Here is a 22637-nt window from a genome sequence, read left to right as displayed (position 1 = left end):
CGTGCCTGAACAAAGCTTATCTACTGCACGTATTTTCTCCATAAGGCACATCACAACCTTCTTGCACTTAGAACACTAGACAGTACTTCAGCACTGTGCTTGGGAGCCATTTTAAATCTCAAAATCACCAACAAAAAAGCATGAAAATACGGGACCAAATAGACCATGGAAAGGACACTTGTTTACAGTATGATAGCTGAAACATGAAGGCAGATCATCGCCTCGTTCAACCTCAGCTGGGAACATGTGTATCAGGCAACTCATAGTTTTTGCTGCTCTGTGCATGTCCACAAATGACTACAAAAGCACCACAAGTATTGATTTTGAGGTTACAAATAAATTTTAGTGAGTAAGAAGATTGACAAATACAGAATCTGTGAATAATGAGAATTGACTCTATTTGATGTTTTCATTCTATGCCAGGCCTTAGCGATATCAAGATGAATGAGTGCAGACCTTATTAAGTGGATTGTGTTAGGGTTTTTGTGTTGAGATGGTTTTCCTTCTCTTCCTCCTCCTCCTCTCCCTCTTTTTTCATCTTCTTCAAAATTTCTTTAATAAAATGACAAAATAAAATGACAAGTTTAAACTCTAATTTTATAACATTGAATTAAGAAGTAAATAGTTATCTATTATGGGTGGTAGGACTTCTGTATGAAGTTCATCAATATATTACTTGATTCACACTCCTGAAATAGTCTCTGATTTTTTAACAAAGAGAGAAATGGGTATTATATCAGGAACAAAAATTTAAAGTAAATACAATTAAAAGCAAGCTTTTGGTGCCAGATTTAGAGAGGCTATCCACACCAAGATTACATAAAACCACCTGTCATTTTCTTATAATAATTTATGTCTACTTTTCTATCTTCTCTTTTTATAATTTTCTCTTCCGGCAGACGTTCAGTGGGTGCCTACAAAGCCAAACTGATGGAGTCTGATGGACGTGGTTTCTAGTACTTGTTTTTTGTACTTATTAGCTATGTGACTGGGCAAGTTTAACTTCCTGAGCATGCTATTTCCTCAGTTGTAAAATAAGGATGATGAGGGATTTCTCCAATTGTAAAATGAGAATAATATTAATGAGAATATCTTCACTTGTAAAATGAAGCTAATATTACGAGGATGAAATGAGATACTATATAAAAACTATGCAGACTAACTAGAGCCTGACATTGCTTTTTTTTTCTTCATTTCCCCAGAGAGAGTAGTAGACTCTCTAAACACTTGTGTATTAGAGAAGATGGCTCTATTGCCTTCATAGGTAAATGTTGCTGTGTAAAGAATTCTTAAGCCACAACTGTCTTCTTCCAAAACTTTTTAAATATTGCTTTCTTACGTTTCATGTAATCCTGTAGAGAAATCTGAAGCCAACCTGTCTTTTGTATATATGTAGATAAACAGTTATCCTGCCTTCATGCCATAATACTTAAAGTTTTTCATCTGATCAAATTCTGTCTTAAGTTCAATTTTTTTTTTCCTTAGGAAAAGCAATAGTCTTTTATTAACTTCGCAGTAGCAGGTGAGTTCTTTCAAGTATAATTCATAATCTGTCTAGGAAGATTTATTTCCCTCAAGACAATATTTCTTCAAATAAAATTTTCATTCCATGTATTCTGGTCTTCATGTCAGGAGCACTGGTTATCCACAAATTGACTTTTCATCGTCTCTTCACCACATTCCTCAATTCTTTCTTTTCTTTAACTTTTTTTCTTTGCCTATCTTTTTTGCATTTGAGAAGGTTTTAAGTCATAAACCAGTTTTTCTGCAGTAGCAGTTCTGCTTCTTAACATTTATGAGGTTCTTGCTGTGATTTTTAAAGCTATAATAATACCCCACTTCCATGGATGTCATATGTCTGGAACTGGGTAGAACACATCTCTGAGCTGGGTTTAAGCCAAAAAGTCACTGGTCTCTTGAAGTACAATAGTTGGGCAAATACCACACTCTAATGTAAAGTAGATATGAAGGAAAAGCAACCTACATTTACTGAAGGCCAGTGGCTTAGCTGGGACCATGCTATGGTATGATTTATTTCTCACAATAATCCTATCAGATAGGATTGTTACATACATTTTACAGATGAGAAAGCAAATACTCTCAGAAAGATCTGGTAACTTGACAAGGTCAGACAGCTAATAAATGCCTGAGCCAGACTTGAAATACCAAAACCTTTGTTCCTTCCATAATACCATTTTATCACATTCACTCTAGAAAAGCTCCCATTTGGTCTTTCATTCATAATCTATTTTTTCTTCTTGTTGGCACTGTACTCAGATTTCATTGGCTAGGCTCCAGGTCTACAGGGAGGAAATTGAAAATAGAGAATGTTAGAATAAACATTGTATCAGCAAGAAGTTTCTTTCCAATAGCTGGAGAGTAAGAGAGAAGAACTATAAAAGGCAGATAAAATTTACTAATTCTAGTAAAAATACACATATGTGTAGAATATACATCTCTATAACCTCTGAGGGCATTATTATAATGCTGGATCGTATATAATTGGTAGTCGTAAGTATGTCTTGGACTCAGTAAGGAAAATTTTAATTATATTCAGGTTTTTAAAAGAGGGCTAACAAATATGCAGCCAACTTAAGAAATTCCAAAGTTGTAGAAGATGTTTTCAGTTGTTTGTAACTGCAAAAAAAATGAAGCATTCCAAATGACTAGCAACAGGAAAATAGATAAACTATATGACAGCTCTACAGTGGAATACTTAGCATAGTGAAAACAAAGTATAGCTTCATATGTATACATGGATGAACCTTAGAAAACAGTGAAAAATGCAATTTGCAAAAATAATTTATAAAATATAATTCCATTTACCTACAATTTAGAAGTATTCAAAACTAAATAATATAGTATTAGGGTTATACATCTATGTGGCAAAACTAAAAAGAAAGCCAATACAATGGCAAGCACAAAATTCAGGATACTGATTGCCTTAGGGCAGGGAAAGGTGAGAGAGGTACAGTTGGGTAGTGAAATATACATAGGATTTCAAGAGAAATAGTAATGTTCTATTTCTTAGGTTAGGTATTGGATATGCCAGTATTCATTTTATTACCAGTAGTAGTATTTATAATATACATATATAAAATACAGTTGTATGTATGAAATATTTAATAACAAAAAATTTTACTTCTTAAGAAAGTTATGTTTTAGTTATCTAGAAAATTTTAGTTATGAGAAATACTTCCAAAGATATCAGATATGTGATTCATTATCATTATTAAAAGGAAACATAAAAATAACCAGATGGCTATATCAGGGAGCTCATTTCAAAACCAAAATTTATTAGTTTACTTACCTAAAGAAATTCCTTTATACTGGAATGTTGGGTACTAATGTACATAAGATGGTTTTTAGAGCGGGGAATTTTTCAAATAGAAGTCAAATCCCCTAAATTATGACGTGCTCTGTGAAAACCTGTTTTCTAAAATTTATGGTGCTTTGGGTGAATAAAGAGCAAAATTCCAGTAACAAAACACTGCCTTAAATTCTAGAGAAAAGGTCACCTAATTCAGAGAATTTACATGTTGTGATATTTATTGTTAAGCCCTGAGAGTGTTTTAGAAATTTGAGCGGACATTTTGGTCCTCTAGTAATGACTAGGCATATTACAGTACTATCCTTCTATAAAATATTTTACTTCTTTATTATTATAGCTAAGTGATTATTTTTATTTAGATTATATAGGTAGGTAAGCTATATTATCTTTGCATTTTACTTCATAATAGTTAAAGAGAATATTATAAAACAATTGTTATAAAAGAGGTATTAGAACTATTAGGGCTGAGAAAAAAATAATCTGTACTCACTTGGATACATGGACACATTTTTCTGAAGGGTTAAGATCGAGCCAGAAGTCTCTAAGGAAAATTAAATTATGTGAAGATTTAGGAAGCTTTATGTATTTCCCCATTGTGTTTGTGTTTGTATTTTAATTGCATTATAATCCATAATTAATAATCTAATGCAGATTGACATCCATGATTAAGAAGAAAAGCCTATTAATTTTCATTTCTTGCTTATGAATAAAAGGATTCAGCTTCCTTCTGGTTAAAACTGTAGAAGGCACATATGTATTTTGAAAGGTTTTCAAATATTTCTTGGAGAAATATTTTTTCATACACAATAATTTTAATTTCATCTGTAATTTTGGGAGAGAATGAATATTGGACTCTACTTCGTTTTTTATTTCTTTTTAACAGGTGATTTGGGAACAGAGTACACTCAGATGCCTTGTATGAGGGTCTCTCTTTATATGCAAAATGCTTTACTCCTAGAAACTAATCTCCTTAAAAGCTATACCCAAATCAAACAATGTACCCTTTTCAGTGCTGAATAAAAATAGGTCAGGAAGGGATTAAAAGGCTGGCACTGCAGTAAAGTGAAGCAATGCGTTTCACTCTTTAAACTCCCCCTTGTTATGTGAGAGTTTATAAATTACCAGTTAATTCATACCCCTTCCTTCTGCCTACTCTAGCTTGCCTCTCAGTAGGTAAGCCTTACTTGTTCATATATGTATGAAACATTGTTTTGTTAGAAATTTTTTCGTTGCATCTGTTAGAAATGTTTTAATATCAAGCAACATTGAGTCCAGTTTGCTTCATGTGTGTGTTTAATCAGTGGAGAAACTTAGGTTGATTTTGCATGATATTCACTTCTTCGGTTTCTGCTGCTGTTTCTTCTTCATTCACCTCTCCTTTTCTCCTAGGTATCTGATGATCAGCACTATGCCCTGAATAGTCTTAGATTTCTTAATAGCCTTCAGGTTACTAAAGTGTTTGATTCAATAAGCATATTTGAAAATCTACTTGGTACCAGGGAGTATGAAATCAGTATAGAGCTGGATAAGATATAAGAGTTTGAAGTCTCATTGAGAATTCCTTAAAATAAGACTGTGATAACTGCAGTAAAAATGTAAATTCCACCAACTGATGAAAATAACTATATGACTTTGCGGATGGTATCTAAACTTTTTGAACCTCTTTTATTCATATGGAAAATGGAAGTTAAAATGTATACTTCTTATACGTTTTTATATAAGTAGTTTTCGATATGGGAGATAACGTATACAAAGTACTTATCATGGTAGTGTCATGTAAGGGGATTCCAATAAATGGTTTATATTCTTTGTACTATTGTTATATTTGGCCAGTTAACCATGTTCATTATCTCTACATATTCTGTTTTTCCTGCTCTCAACCTATCAATTATAAAAGGATATCCAAGTCTCCATTTCTTTGCCTACAAAATGACAGGATTAGATGATGCCTTCTAGGGTTTCTTCCATTTTTACAATTATATAGATCTTTGGGCCCTTAGGACTAATAATCCTTATCTAAGAATTTCTCAGTCTACTCAGTATGTATAACTTTTTCATATATCTTCTCTCTTCAAATTTTTATACTTCCTCCCCTTCTCTCTTAATTCACAGAATAAAAGTATCTCTTAAGAACAAGGGCATTCTCCTAGATAACCATAATCCAATACTTACAGGAAATTTAACATTAGTACAACAATATTATCAAATTTACTAACCATATTTAAATTTCCCCAATTGTTCAATAACACTTTTGCTCTCTCTTTTAATACCGAGTATCCAATCAAGGATTGTGCATTGCTCTTAGTTGTGATATATCTTTAGTCTCCTTTAATCTAGAACGCTGATCTTTATAATTTTGGGGGTTTGTTTTTGAATTTTCTTTTCTTTTATTTTTTTATACAGCAGGTTCTTCTTAGTTATCTACTTCATACATATTAGTGTATGTATGTCAATCCCCATCTCCCAATTCATCCCACCACCACCACCACCACCCCTGCTTCCCCCAGTTGGTGTCCATACATTTGTTCTCTACATCTGTGTCTCTATTTCTGCCTTGCAAACTGGTGCATCTGTACCATTTTTCTAGATTCCACATATATGCATTAATATACAGTATTTGTTTTCCTCTTTCTGACTTACTTCACTCTGTATGACAGTCTCTAGGTCCATGCACGTCTCTGCAAATGACCCAATTTCATTCCTTTTTATGGTGGAGTAATATTCCATTGTATATATATAATACATCTTCTTTATCTATTGGTCTGTCGATGGGCATTTAGGTTGCTTCCATGACTTGGCTATTGTAAATAGCACTGCAGTGAACATTGGTGTGCATGTGTCTTTTTGAATTATGGTTTTCTCTGGGTGTATGCCCAATAGTGGGAATGCTGGGTCATATGGTAATTCTGTTTTTAGTTTTTTAAGGAACCTCCATACTGTTCTCCATAGTGACTATATCAATTTACATTCCCACCAACGGTGCAGGAGAGTTCCCTTTTCACCACACCCTTTCTAGCATTTATTGTTTCTGGATTTTTTGCTGTGAGGTGATACCTCATTGTAGTTTTGATTTGCATTTCTCTAATAATTAGTGATGTTGAACAGCTTTTCATATGTGTCTTGGCCATCTGCATGTTTTCTTTGGAGAAATGTCTATTTAGGACTTCTGCCTATTTTCTAATTGGGTTATTTGTTTTTTTTAATATTGAGCTGTATGAGCTGTTTATATATTTTGGCGATCAATCCTTTGTCCCTTGATTCGTTTGCAAATATTTTCTCCCATCCTGAGGGTTGTCTTTTCATCTTGTTCTTAGTTCTCTTTGCTGTGCAAAAGCTTTTAAGTTTCATTAGGTCCCATTTGTTTATCTTTGGTTTTATTTCCATTACTCTAGGAGGTGGGTCAAGAAAGATCTTGCTGTGATTTATGTCAGAGAGTGTTCTTCCTATGTTTTCCTCTAAGAGTTTTGTAGTGTCCAGTCTTACATTTAGGTCTTTAATCCATTTTGAGTTTATTTTTGTGTATGGTGTCCGGGAGTGTTCTAATTTCATTCTTTTACATGTGACTGTCCAGTTTTCCCAGCACCACTTATTGGAGAGACTGTCTTTTCTCCATTGTATATCCTTACCTCCTTTGTCATAGGTTAGTTGACCGTAGGTGCATGGGTTTAACTCTGGGCTTTCTATCCTGTTCCATTGATCTATATTTCTGTTTTTGTGCCAGTACCATATTGTCTTGATTACTGTAGCTTTGTACTATAGTCTGAAGCTAGGGAGTCTGATTCCTCCAGCTCCATTTTCTTCCCTCAAGATTTCTTTGGCTATTCGTGGTCTTTTGTGTCTCCATATAAATTTAAAGATTTTTTCTTCTAGTTCTATAAAAAATGCCATTGGTAATTAGATAGGGATTGCATTGAATCTGTAGATTGCTTTAGGTAGTATAGTCATTTTCACAATATTGACTTTTCCAATCCAAGAACATGGTATATCTTTCCATATGTTTGTGTCATCTTTGATTTCTTTCATCAGTGTCTTATAGTTTTCTGAGTGCAGGTCTTCTACCTCCTTAGGTAGGTTTATTCCTAGATATTTTATTCTTTTTGTTTCAATGGTGAATGGGATTGTTTCCTTAATCTCTCTTTCTGATCTTTTGTTGTTAGTGTATAGGAACACAAGAGATCTCTGTGCATTAATTTTGTACCCTGCAACTTTACCACATTCATTGATTAGCTCTAGTAGTTTTCTGGTGGCATCTTTAAGATTCTCTATGTATAGTATCATGTCATCTGCTAACAGTGACAGTTTTACTTCTTCTTTTCCAATTTGTATTCCTTTTATTTCTTTTTCTTCTCTGGTTGCTGTGGCTAGGACTTCCAAAACTATGTTGAATAATAGTGGCAAGGGTGGACATCCTTGTCTTGTTCCTGATCTTAAAGGAAATGCTTTCAGTTTTTCACCATTGAGAATGATGTTTGCTGTGGGTTTGTCATATATGGCCTTTATTATGTTAAGGTAGGTTCCCTCTATGCCCACTTTCTGGAGAGTTTTTATCATAAATGGGTGTTAACTTTTGTCAAAAGCTTTTTCTACATCTATTGAGGCGATCATATGGTATTTATTCTTCAATTTGTTAATATGGTATATCACATTGATTGATTTGCATATATTGAAGAATCCTTGCATCTCTGGGATAAATCCCACTTGATCATGGTATATGATCCTTTTAATGTGCTGTTGAATTCTGTTTGCTAGTATTTTGCTGAGGATTTTTGCATCTATATTCATCAGTGGTATTGGACTGTAATTTTCTTTTTTTGTAGTATCTTTGTCTGGCTTTGGTATCAGGGTGATGGTGGCCTCTTAGAATGAGTTTGGGAGTGTTCCTTCCTCTGCAATTTTTTGGAAGAGTTTAAAAGGATGGGGCTCTTCTCTAAATGTTTGATAGAATTCACCTGTGAAGCCATCTGGTCCTGGACTTTTGTTTGTTGGAAGATTTTTAATCACAGTTTCAATTTCATTACTTGTGATTGGTCTATTCATGTTTTCTGTATCTTCCTGGTTCAGTCTTGGAAGGTTATACCTTTATAAGAATTTATCCACTTTTTCCGGGTTGTCCATTTTATTGGCATAGAGTTGCTTGTAGTAGTCTCTTAGGATGCTTTGTATGTCTGCAGTGTCCATTGTAATTTCTCCTTTTTCATTTCTAATTTTATTGATTTGAATCCTCTCCCTCTTTTTCTTGATGAGTCTGGCTAAAGGTTTATCAATTTTGTTTATCTTCTCAAAGAACCAGCTTTTAGTTTTATTGATCTTTGCTATTGTTTTCTTTGTTTCTATTTCATTTATTGCTGCTCTGATCTTTATGATTTCTTTCCTTCTACTAACTTTGGGTTTTGTTTGTTCTTCTTTCTCTAGTTCCTTTAGGTGTAAGTTTAGTTTGTTTATTTGAGATTTTTCTTGTTTCTTGAGGTAGGATTGTATTTTTATAAACTTCCCTCTTAGAACTGCTTTTGCTGCATCCCATAGGTTTTAGATCATCATGTTTTCATTGTCATTTGTCTCTAGGTATTTTTTGATTTCCTCTTTGATTTCTTCAGTGATCTCTTAGTTATTTAGTAACATATTGTTTAGCCTCCAGGTGTTTGTGTTTTTTCATGTTTTTTTCCCCTGTAATTGATTTCTAATCTCATAGCGTTGTGGTCTCAAAAGATGCTTGATATGATTTCAGTTTTCTTAAATTTACCGAGGCTAGATTTGTGGCCCAAGATGTGGTCTGTCATGGAGAATGTTACGTGTGCACTTGAGAAGAAAGTGTAATCTGCTGGTTTTGGATGGAATGTCCTATAAATATCAATTAAATCTATCTGGTCTATTGTGTCATTTAAAGCTTGTGTCTCCTTATTAGTTTTCTGTTTGGATGATCTGTCCATTGGTGTAAGTGAGGTGTTAAATTCCCCCACTATTATTGTATTACTGTTGATTTCCTCTTTTATAGCTGTTAGCATTTGCCTTATGTATTGAGGTACTCCTATGTTCAGTGCATATATATTTATAATTGTTATATCTTCTTCTTGGATTGATCCCTTGATGATTATGTAGTGTCCTTCCTTGTCTCTTGTAACATTCTTTATTTTAAAGTCTATTTTATCTGATATGAGTATAGCTACTCCAGCTTTCTTTTGATTTTCCTTTGCATGGAATATCTTTTTCTATCCCCAATTTTTGTCTTTTATGACATTGCCTCTTTTTTTTTTTTTTTAAGAATCTCGGCCAAGTGTTTTACCGAATATTCTCAATTTGGGTTTATCTGTTTCCTTTATTAGATGGTGGCTAAACTGTTGGCAGGTCTGCAGTAAAGTGACTCCTAAACATTTTTGGCAAGCATGCTACAGAGTGGATGTTGTACCCCTCTGAGTGCACCATAGAGGGAGAACATGGTATCAGTTTTACTCATTATTCATGATAACTTTATCACTAGGTTAAGGTAGTGTCTCTCACATTTCTCCATTGCAGAGATACTCGTTTTCCTTTGTAATAATAGGTAATCTCTGGGAAGCTACTTTGAGACTGTCTTATTCCCCAGTAGTCTTTCACCAATGGTTTTAGCATCCATTAATGATTCTTACTCAAATCAATTTTTACTATAGCTATTGTAACATGGTGATTTTCTATTTCTTTTAGGCCTTGTATGTTTATTAGTTGTCCTTCTCTTGTGAACTCATGATAATCAGGCTTCTGCCTTACCACTCCTACAAAACTGCTGTTGTCAAGGTCACCAATGACTTCCATTTAGTATATCCAATGGACAAGTCTCAGTCCTTATTTTCCTTGGTTTATCAACTACGATTGACAAAATTAATAATTCCCTTCTCCTTGATATACTTTCTTCAGTTGACCTCTGAGAAACCATAGAATGACTCCGTATCAGTCTCCTTTACTGGTCCTTCTTCAGACTCTAAACTCTAAACATGGAAAAATGTCAGGATTTAGACTTCATACCTCTACCTCTACTGCAATTCAACATGTGACACTTTGGTTCTTCTGGTTGCTCGGGCCCAAAATTCTGGAGTCATGCTTGACTCCTCTTTCTTTTACCCTCTACGTCTAATTCATTAGCAAATTCTGTCCACTCTGTTTTTAAAATATACACCAAATCTAGTCACTGCTCACCACTTCCATTGCCCTATCCCTAGTCTGAGCAACTATCGTGTCTGACCTTGACTACTACAGTAGTGTCCTAATCAGACTCCCTGCTTCTACCCTTGCTTGCCTATAGAAATTTTTTCTAAAAAGTCAAATAATGTCACAAAATCCACCTAACTCAAAATAAAATCCAAAGTTCTTACATAGATTATAGAGCCGTGCGTACTCTCGCCCCTGGCTATTTCTTTGAGCTTTTCTTCTGCCAGTCTCCTATTTACTAACTCTATTTGTTATCCCCTTTGCCTGGAAAACTCTTACCCCAGACAATCCATATGCCTGACTCAGCCACTTCATTCAGATCTCAAATGTCATCTTATCAGAGAGTCCCTTTCAGATCATCCTATCTAAAATAAGTCTCCTCTCCCTCACTCTTTGCCCCCTTTCTCTATTTTTCTTCCTAGCCCCTGATGTAGTATATGTCTGTTTTGTGTGTATCATCTGTCTACCTTCACTGGAATATGTGTTCTGTGGCAGCAGGGACTGCTATATCCCCAACCCTGAGAGCAGTGCTTAGCACCTAATAAATATTTATTAATTGGCTGTTGAAATTCCTCTTATCTGTTAATGATAGAAAGAAAATATTTTTTTCCCACTTCTAGTGAAAGTTTTAGTTTTATAACTGCTCTCCTTTTCCTCTTGAAATGTTTACAGTGTTTCAAAGTATACTTTAGCAAAAATATTATTCTTTTGTGTGGGTTGTATAAATTAATGGGTTATTTATAGTTTTGCTGCTTCTTATTCCTAATCCCAATATGTTTCTCCTCAGTGTTTGGATATGATTCCTTAAAAGGCAACTAAAATTCTCATATGTTAACCTAGTGTTGTTTCTTTTACTATGAATGAAAGTACAAAGTCTTTTGCTGAATCATCCACATAATGGATTTTAAAGCCCATCAGTACAAGTGTTTATTTTAATGTCCTATTCTCTAGGAAGTCTACCTGTTTTCTACTAGCTTATGAAGAGAGGAGTTCTTGCTTCTTTTATTAACTTGAAAGTAAAAACTAATTACATGTTTATAAGATTTGAGTAAACTGGTAGAAATTGATGGAACTTTTTGACTAACTACCGTTTCCAGGTGTTTTTTTATTCTATATGTTTGGTGTCTCTATGTATCATATATGTGGGATCTAAATAATGGGAGGAAATGTATGTGACTTCAAATCTGACTTTAACAGGCTTGAAAGTGACCAAGATATGTTTCCCTGTTTTAAAGAGTGAGGAAATTTCATCACCTGTTTTGTGGGTATGGAGATATGTAGGTGTTATTCATAAATGCCCTTATGCTACCATGTCGGTATCACAAACATCAGATGATAGATTTTAGGGCTATTCATTAGGGAGGATATTTAGATGTTAATATTATATATTTCATTGGGTATCTAGAAATGTTTAGTTTGAAGCATTTTCCTCAAGAATTCTCATAAGCAATTAGCTGTTTCTGTATATAACTAAACAGAGCACCTATTTTAACTGTGGTGAACACTACTTATGACTCTGTTCTCAGAATATTTCAAAAGTTTACATTAATATGTCATGTCATTTTCTTTTCTAAGTTAATATTCAAGAAGAAATATTATGATAGCTAATGTCTTTGAGCTTCTAAACACAGCTTTCATAACTCACTTTCAAGAAAAACGTTTTGGTGCCTTTTGTTGCTTTTTGTTGCTGACTCATTGACTTGAGCCTAACTAGCATGTGACTGGGTTTTGTATATTAAGTAATTTCTGGAGGTCCCTGAGAAATACTCTTGTCCTGAGGTAGGAGGTTGTGTAGTCTGAAGAATCTGGTCTGTGTCTCTGTTGTCTCACTGCATTCATTGGAAGTGAATTTGAAGGATGAGTAGGCATTTTTAAGCAAAGAGGTAGGGTAAAGCAATGTTTTCTAAAGTGGGTTCCTAAAATAGTCCCTAAGGAGAATTAGATAGTCAAAGCAGTCAGTTGTCAGATAATTTTGGGAAACACTGTATTTCTACCATGAGACTCTTTAGAGTCTTTACTCTGCTAATGGGCATTGTGATTCTCTAAAAAATTAGATAATATATGAATTTGCTAAGGCTACCTGATGGAAGCCACTTTATCTCTTAATATCCTAAGGGGCTAGTGCTCCAAAAAGAGTTTGTAATTTCTGGGACAGTGGTATGCATGACAAAGCAAATAATATGTTTAAAACCTCAGAAAAGTGACAGAGCCTGGTTTATTTGGAGAATACCTGGTGGTTCTATCTGACCAAAGAGTGGTGAAAGGGAAGGAGTAAAGAGGCGGCAGGAAGTAAGCTGGGTCAGGCAATGACGTCTCAGTGTTTAAAATCTGGTCTGTCAGCCGGGGGCCATTGAAGACTTGCAGGAAGAGGAGTAGCATGAACACATTTGCATTTTTTAAAAAACGGGTACGAAAAGGTGAGAATATAGGACAGAGTGTTTAATTAGAAGACAGTTACAGTAGTAAAAGTGAGAAATAAAAAGACTGTGGACTGAGGATATGGCTTTGGGCGGAGGATGATGAATAGAGGATGGTGAATAGATGGTGGTACCATTAACAGAGAGAATTCCAGAAAAGAAACAGTTTTCATAATGGAAGATAAGTGAGTTTGGGTTTTGGACATGTTTGGTTTGAGGTCCCTGACTGGCATAAACAGAGATATTAAAGATACAATTGGAAAACCTGATCTAGATCCCATGTAGCGTTCCAGAGAGCAGTGTTAGCTGAATTACAGATTTGGGTGTCTTTGCTACAGATATGGTATTTCAAACCACTAGAGGAGGGAGAGAAAAAAACACTTGTTTCGAATAAGGAAGGTCTACCCATCCTGTTGCTTCAAATTTACTTCCAGGTTCTTCTGTTCTGGGTTTCTGAAAATTATTTTTAATGATCATGTGAATCTGGGAAGCATTCCTTTACCAAGTAAATGCCAAGAATGCTGTGATTATTTTGGGCATTTGGTTGGTTGGTTGGTTGGTTGGTTTTGTTATGTACATTTGTGCATACTCACACACTATAGTTTTTAATTTGCTATTGACCATTACTTTTGCACTTAAAAGTCTAAGCAATGAAGATATGGAAGTATTCATATTTATTGAACTTTGGTTGTGACCAAAAGGAGCACTTGCCCTGAATATACAGTAACCACCCAGATAAGTCCTGAACTACTTTTTTTTACTATGTCAAAGCCATTTATGCACATATGATTCAACTCCAGCACTCTCATTGCATGACAGTTCCCTGAAAAGTTGACTTTAGCATGCCTTTCATGCTGATTTTGGGATTAGAATTAAGTATATTACCAAAATACAAAAGAATGATATTTGATAATGATGAAAATTTCTCTGCTGTCAAAATACAGATGAAGCACATATCTATACCACACAGAGGAAACAGCATAGTGTATACTAAAATAGAGAAAAGTTCTATTTGTTTTTTCTAAAAAAGACAGTAAACTTTAACAGACAAATATTTAACAGACAAATTGGTAGTCCCATATATATTTGTGTCCTATTCAAAAAAATTTTACTAATACAGATTTGTGATTGCTGGGGTGGTGGATAGGAGCACAGGCCCTGGACTGAGACTGGCGAGATTCAAACCCTGGCTTTAGCATGGAGTAACTATGTGACCAAGGCAAGTTACCTTTTTTTTTTTTTTCAAATTTATTCATCTGACAATGAAGTAACAGTACCAACCTCATGACAAAAGATTGAAACAATAAATGAAACATGCTTAGCACATAATAATCCTTCAGTTGTGCTAATACCAGCAAATAAGAATGTCCATTCAATGACTTTATTTATATGTTAGTGATAAGGATAAATATATATATATATAAAATTATAATTATCTTCCTCAAACATTCTTTAGCTCCTCTCCACCTGATGACTACATCAGCAGTTCTCTTTATATGGAGTGTCTTTCCTCCTGTTTCCCGTGACCGGATTCTTGTCATTCAGATCTCAGTTTTGTTGCTTGCTCAGTAAGGCTTTTCCTGACCACCTAATCTAAAGTATTCACCAAGTCAATTTCAACCACATCATTCTATTTTAATTTTCTGCATATCATTTATCACTTGATTTAATTGTTTGATGTCAAACTCCCTTCTCTGACATATAAGAATCTCCCTTGTTCACCATGGTGTCCTAGCTCCTTGATCAGGGCTAGACATATAATGAGTGCTTAAAAACTTTTGCTAAATTAATAAACTACTCTGTAGAGGTTATAATGAAAGAACCAGAGAATGGGAGGAAGATACAAAATTCCAGTTTAGGAAAAAAAGGTCAGTACCTGTCTTACCCTGCTCTACGCAGGCCCTGAATCAGTGTGTCCGTATATCAGTAAACTCCAGCCTCCCAAATGGTGCAGTTTCAGTGCAGCCTTGTTCTTTTAGTTCTGTCATCTCTTATGATTTAGTATAAGCCCTGCCACCCACATGTGCAACACCTATTTGGGTCACGGTCCCCATCCCTACCCATGCCTATACCTGGGTTAGTTACCACAATCCTTTTCTTTCAACCATCCCTTACTGCTGAGATCCCAACAGTCTTTACAGTTAGGCTCATGAGGTTTAGGACCATTAGAAAGAGAAAAGGAATAGTAGGGCTGGAATTCAAGACTGCCTTTCAGGTTTGTAGAGGAGTCCCTCTGTAACTTGCAATGAATACTACTGCCTTGATCTGTTAACTCTTAGGTATAATAACTATTTTCTATTTTGGCTATTGTCATAGTATCCAGCACCATTCCATGTATAGGTAGATGACTTAATAAATACTATTCAGTGATGATAATCCTTACAAGCCCAATTTAAGATGTTGTTCAGATGATCTATAGCTGCATAAATGCACCACAGACCTTAGTGCATTTAAATAACAATTATCTATTTTATTCACAAATCTTCAACTTAGGTAAGACTTGGTGGGAAAGCTTGTTTGTTCATACAGCATCAGCTGGGGAGGCTTGGCTTCCTAAAGCATGGTACTGTCCAAGAGCAAGTGTCTCAAAAGATAGGACATGGAAACTACCAGAAATGGGCACAGTCTTTCTTCTATATTACACTGGTCAAGTGGTCATAGAGCTCAATTAAAGGGAACAGACACAGATGCCATCTCTTGATGGGAATACTGTATATTAATATAGTATTAATATTATAAAAGAATATGGAGCCATGTCACCTTAGATATATTCATTTTCTTTTTTTTAATCAAAATAAAATATATGAAAAAATCAAACAAGAAAACCTATGGGTCATATCATAGTAGAAATTAGAATACTATGTATATAAGAGAAGTGATTTTTAGAAAATCACTAGACTCCAGGAAAGTTAACACTCACCATTGCAGGCTACTATCATTTAACCGAAATACAGTGAAACACATCAAATTAGAACTCAAATTGAGGATTACTTGAATGATCTCAAAAGTTAATGAAACTATTAAAATACCTTACTGTTGTTAACTTAAGCCTCCAAAAAAAAGAGGGAGAAGAAATAAATACCTATTTTCTAGAGTTAACTTTTTTTGTTCTAAAGCATTTCAATTTGGTCTTGTGGGCAAGTTGGAAGATATTGTGAAATGTTTTTTTAACTAAATTCCAGGGCAAAGAAACAATTACTTTGTGTGGTATAAATAGCATTTGAATGAAATGAAAATATATGTGTTCAGTTAACTCTGGTGTCTGGTATTCTGAAGTCAAAATGTTTTATTCATCTTAGAGAAAAAAATAGCAGGAATAACAAGTTTTAAATTTTCCACTATTCAATGTATCTAAGCTCTTTTATAAACAAAACAGAAGTTTTGATTTGGCAAATAATGTGGCTATACTTTCTTCAACTATTGTTCCTCAACTGTGCATCTTGCCTAAGTACTTGTAGTTATTGTTTTTTTAAAAGATGCCCTGGAATTAGATATGGAAGGGTGAAGGTGCATGCTATATTTGTCAGCATCTGCAGTACTATAACGAGAAAGATCATCCCAATCTATTTTCAATTTTTCCTCCTGGATAATCCGATTTTGCAACAAATTGATTGCTCAACCACCCCATATCACTTTTCTATAAAATTTAAAAGGTTGCTACATTTCCAAGGTGAGGAAATGGTCTTTTTCTGGAAAGGGTGACACTCGAAGTTCAATTCATTAAACAGAGTGACTTATGAGACCTGCAGATAATGCCTTAGTGATATATTCCAAAATATTGAAGTTCAGAACTTAAATTGAGCCTTTTTACTGGTAAGCCTGCTTTTGGAAATTTTATTTAGAGGAAAACTGAAATAAAATGCATTTTATGACTGATTCTGAAGAATTCACTTTTTTTTCCTAAGATATAATTGCTAGGGATATCCCTCATTTCCCTGCTAGAAAGTACCTCATTTCCTTGAACAGGTAAAAGAAAAAAAGGACCAGCCCTGAAATTCTGAAATCACAAAGTCATCTGCTTAAGAAATGGCAGACCATATTGCAAAGAAGACTGAACCTAAAGTTAGAAATCCTTGGTTAGAGTCCCATGTTCACTGCCTACCAGCTGTGTCTTTAAACAAATGCTAAGTTTGAGCAACCTCTTCAATGCTGTGTCCTCATTTGTTAAAACAAGGAACAGGTTATCCACCTAGCAACCTGACAATATTGAGGTTAGATGATGTATCAAATGTGCAAGTGCTTAATAAACTGCAAAGCATTATATAAACAATTATCAATCATTTTAGAAGCTTTAAGGAAAGAAGTATGGATTCTTGTAAGTTAGGGCTGTTAAAATGTCATTAAAAATACGGTACAATGTGGTTAGTAAAATACATCTTCTACGGTCATATATAATGTTTTTGTACTATTTTAAATTAGGTGTAAGTTCATTAAGGACAGAAATCAAGCGATAGACATCTTTGTGACCCTAACATTGTCTAGAACAGTTCTGTGTAGGTCAAGTTAGTTGGTTGATTTGTTGGTTGAATGATTGATTGATAAAGATATTTTATGAGGTCAGTATTCCTCAATTTAGAGAGGAATAAATTGGCTTCTTTTGAATTTTGAATTTCTAATTGATAATTATTGACAACTCATAATATCTATAACAAAACTATCAGAGTGAAAATGCCATCACACTGTTACAGTATTACTGATTTCATAGACTGCACTGTAGGATGTGTGAATGGGCCGGGGATGGGGGAGAGAGGGAAAAGGTATCCACTGTTGCAAGAGTATTGTCACTCTGGGGTCAGTATGGCTAAGAGGATTAGTGATGCTAGCCTGCAACTGGCTTTAAAAAATGTAAATTCCAACTATTCTAAATTTTCAGTATTTCCAACAAGTCATTTCCGAAATTTAAAACGAGGTTGCCCTAACCTAAAATGTAAACTTCATGTTGCCGCTTAGTTTCATGCTTCTCAGGAGTTTCTTTAGGAATTTTATTTACGCTGTTCTAGTTTTTGGTATAGCTTTAAAGGGCAGCTTTCTTATTCCCTCATTAAAGTTTTTGGAAGCTTTTCCATCCCCAGTTTTAAAATTGTTTCATAGTTGACTTCCTTTTCTATTTCAATACAGTATATTTTCAAATACAGTTGAATTTGTTTTCATAATATGTGCAAAAGTTAACTTACTGCCTTGAAATGCTAAGTCATAATTACAGAGAAAATTCATTCATTAAACTTTTATTTAGCACTTGTTATATGCCTGTCAGTCTCCTAATACTCTATCCATTTAATTGGGCCCAAGCTTATGTAGTTCCAGGAAAAATCATCTGTATCTATTTCATGCACACAGAAGCAATTTCAGCTAACGGTCCTTTTTGGGTAGTTGGTATAATGAATAATGCCTAGGTAAATCATTTTATAATAAGAAAACTTCTTCAGTAGTTAATAATAACAGGAAATATAATAAATAGTTTGAAAAAGTAACTTTTTTCTCTTTTGTCTTTAAAAAAAAAAAAAACTTATTACAAAAGGAATACATGTCAGTGTAGCCAGGAGCGAGGAATAGGTTTCAAGCGAAGAGAACAAATTTATAAAGCAACTTGACTCACCAGCCATGATAAATTCAAGGAACTATATCCATTGTTCAGAGAGGCTGGAACATAGGGGATATATTATGAAAGTAGCAGAAGGTAAGGTCGGCAAATTAACAGGGCGCAGATCATTAAAGGCCTTTGCCAAGAAGTCAGGACTTTTTTCATAAGGCATAAAGGTTTAAATACCTTTAAGCCTTTAAAGGTATTTTAAGCAAGGACAGGTATTTTTCCTAGGCAGTTTTGGAAGGGACTTTAGTAATATACTCAAGAAAATCACACTCAGTGATGAGCTATGGCACAGAGACAGAACCTGGTGAGCACAGCATTTCAGGGACTGCCATGGGAGAGGAACCTGGGAAGGAGAGTGGGAAGGACAATCCAATAAGGAGACCAAAGGCTTTCTCGTCTAGAACAGCAGAGCTCAAAATGATTCAATGAGCTCAATTTATTCAATTCCATTTTCTTAATTAAATCATTTAATGACATTAGCATCAGTTGAAGTTGAATGCTCCACATAATTTTATGAATAATTCTATCTAATTTTGGGATATACTCTATCCAGAATAAAAATGATGCAGGCTAGCAATATAAAAGAGCATCTTTCGTATGGAATAATGTAAAAATAACAGAGCTGTCTATTCAAAGAGAACTTGTCTCTAAGGAGCTCTAAGCATACATATTAAGTATTAAAGCAAGGCCATGTTTTCTGTACAGCACAGAGAGGCAAGATAACAAGCAATGCCATTTCCCATCTGTCCCTGCCAAATTTTCAGTTCTATCTTATGCTCTACCACTTTCTCATTGACCCTCATTTTCAAGCACAAGTGAGCTAATTGCATTTTCCCCCTAAGTATGCCATATTATATCATGCTTTCCCTGCCATTCATTCTACCTGGCAAGTTTCTGTTCCTCCTTAAAGACTCAGCTGAAATGCCCCACACTTCTCTGCAAAATCCTCTGTGATGTCTCAGTTAGTGCTTTATCTGCAGTGCACATACCTTTGCACATAATGAACACCCATACCGTTTTCTTAGATACCTTCTTAGCTCCTGAAGGACAGGGACTGTCTTATTCACTTTGAGTTGTGTCCTCGGTACCTGGACAAGTACTGGGCATATAGTAGGAGCTTAGTGACGGTTCCAAGCATGAAAACCTTAGCTACCCTGAAGGTGGAACTTGGCCTTCACTGTCCATTGCCCTATGAAACATGATAAGTGACCATTCATCAGCTTGTCTTAATGTTGTTAATCAGGCCTCTTAAAAACATTAAAAGTTGTGGTTGTCACCTTCCTTCTTACCTGCCAAAGGTTCTATTGGTGCCACCTTGTGTATTCAGTTGTCTCACACCTTCTCTACAACCTCTGTACTGCACCCATCACTGTTGAAGAAATTTACTCTTGCTCTCTTGGTTTTATAGCTTTTCAAACAAAAACATATTTTAAAAATCTCTGAACCAGGCTTCCCTGGTGGCGCAGTGGTTGAGAGTCCGCCTGCCGATGCAGGGGACAGGGGTTCATGTCCCGGCCCAGGAAGATCCCACATGCCGCGGAGCAGCTGGGCCCGTGAGCCGTGGCCGCTGAGACTGCACGTTTGGAGCCTGTGCTCCACAACGGGAGAGGCCACAACAGTGAGAGGCCCGCGTACGGCAAAAAAAAAAAAAAATCTCTGAACCATTAGTTTTAGCCCTTTTCTTTGTCTCCATATTTAATTATATTTTTTAAAACTTCACAGAATGTGGGTGGTATACTACATCTCAAAGAAATACTTGGAAAACAAAACAGCAAATAAAGTCTAATATGTATCCCAAGCACCCAACCACTTTCCTTTTACCAGTATATTATAATATTCAAGGTACTTTGTTGCTTCAGACTAAGAAAGAGTAAATTAAGAGCTGCCTGATCTTAAGCACAATTTACTAGACTGAACAGGTGTCCTGGCTGCACATGTGCACATTTTCCATCCATGGCTTTTTTTTTTTTTTCTGCTTTATTTGATGCTTTGAACTGACCAAAGATGCGGATATCCTAATATGGCTCTTCCTTAGTTTAAAAATTGTCTCCTTTACTTTTCCTTGTACTTTCTTTTTGGGTAATGCAAACAACATTGAAGTTGTCTAATCAGGTTCCTCCTAACTTGAATTAGACAAGGAGAAGACTCCACCGTAGGAGGATTACATTGCAGGACAAATAAGATCATTTATATTAAAACATTTGATTCTTGGGTTTTGTTTTTCCATGATGACACCTAAAGAACCATCGTTTTTAGTCAAGTTAAAAATATAGGGACTTCCCTGGTGGCACAGTGGTTAAGAATCCACCTGCCAATGCAGGGGACACAGGTTCAATCCCTGGTCCAGGAAGATCTCACATGCCGCCGGGCAACTAAGCCCGTGCACCACAACTGCTGAGCCTGCGCTCAAGAGCCCACGAGCCACAACTACTGAGCCTGTGTACAACAACTACTGAAGCCCGCGCCTAGAGCCCGTGCTCCGAAACAAGAGAAGCCACAACAATGAAAAGCCCGCGCACCGCGACGAAGAGTAGCCCCCGCTCACCACAACTAGAGAAAGTCCACGCACAACAACAAAGACCCAGTGCAGCCAAAAATAAATAAATATGTAAATATTTTTATGCTTGTAAATAGTGTCAGGCACAAGAATGTTGGATATAAATAGAAAGTAGAATTTGGTTTTTAAATGAATATGGTGTCTCAAAATAACACTTTATTACCTTGTTCAATGTGTTTAAGACCCTACTCACTTATAAAACTAGAATGATGAGGAGGAATGCTTCATTAGAGGCAGTTTTTCCATAAAGCACTGAGGCACCATGCAAGTGTATTTTTAGCCCAACCTGTGAATATTATGGGCACCTTAATAGTCTCTCTATTTAAACACAAACCTGAAAGGTACCTCTTTGCCTTCAACCTTCATTTAAGCACAGATTCTTCATATGCAAAGAGGCAGGCTTAGCAAGAAAAACAGATCTTCATCAACATTTGCTTTTGAAACAGACCTAAGAAAGTTAGGTCATTCTAAATATGTAATAGAAGTACAGTACAGAACTTACTATTAGATATTCCATTAAATAAGTTTTATTTTCTTATCTCCTTGTTCTTAACAAAAGATAATTTCTTTTGACTTTGTTTTATGAAATTCTTTGTCTAAGAACTGTTAAGAAATCCACAAACAGCAAAGTCTAAAATGCTTGTGCTCATTTCTTGCCTCGTGGTGGCTCCATTTAATAGCAGCATTGGTGACTCTCGCTCTCCCAAGGGCCTCAAAAGTACTTTTCCTTTTTGCCTTCTGATCCTCCCCTTCTTCCTCCCCTTCCTTGTTCTTACTCTTCTTCCTCCAAATCAAAACTGCATTGCCATAATAAAAATAAATAATTAGGTGGATTTATGACTGAATGGATAGAGGGATGGATAGATAGATAGACGTGTGATGAACCAAGCCTAGTAAGTTGCTAGTGGTAGAATCTAGGTGGAGGGTATAGAGCTATTCACTGAATCTTAATTCTTTCAACTTTGCCTTGTGTTTGAAAATTGTCATAATAAAACCTCTTAGGAGTGGCTATCCACTGAAGGTGGGATCACAAGGGCTTTCACTAACTCTGTGTAAATATTTTGCCATTATATTATTAGAGAAAAATGAAAATAATTTTTTTAAAGCTACATGAAACTGTCTTCACAAATGAAGTCACCAAACGATTGATTTAAATGCTTTTCATGTTTGAAATTCACATTAGGCGATGCTAAATAATTAAGAACACACACAGTGATTCAGTTGTATGATGATGACCGCATTGTTACAATAGGAAATTGGTTAAATAAGTTGTGTATAGATAGTTAATAAAATACTATGCAGCCATTAAAACTTGTAGAAACAAATTCATGGGCACAGAAAGATTTATATTATAATGTTTCCTATGCCATCTAGAAAATTATGAACTTATGGGTATAGCTGGAAGTACATATATACAGAAATATTACCTATGAATTATGAGATAATGGACTTCTTCTCTCATATAGATCTTTTTAAATCCACATTTTCTATTTTTTCCTAAAAGTTTCCCAGTGTTTTAATTTTAGTAACGTAAGAAAGAAGGAAAACAGAAAAGAAAAAATC

At 35.2% G+C, this 22637-nt stretch overlaps 1 protein-coding gene across 11 annotated transcripts in view; it reads left to right on the top strand.

Annotated features, from left to right (window-relative positions):
* The window catches only part of GSTCD (glutathione S-transferase C-terminal domain containing), a 172885-nt gene that overhangs the window by 76763 nt on the left and 73485 nt on the right, over nt 1–22637 (top strand). The window lies entirely within an intron of this gene.

The sequence above is a fragment of the Tursiops truncatus genome, chromosome 5 (genome assembly GCF_011762595.2).
Source record: "Tursiops truncatus isolate mTurTru1 chromosome 5, mTurTru1.mat.Y, whole genome shotgun sequence".
NCBI lineage: Eukaryota > Metazoa > Chordata > Mammalia > Artiodactyla > Delphinidae > Tursiops > Tursiops truncatus.
Note: the sequence above shows the minus strand (reverse complement) of the source record. Positions and strands in the feature narration are given on the sequence as shown.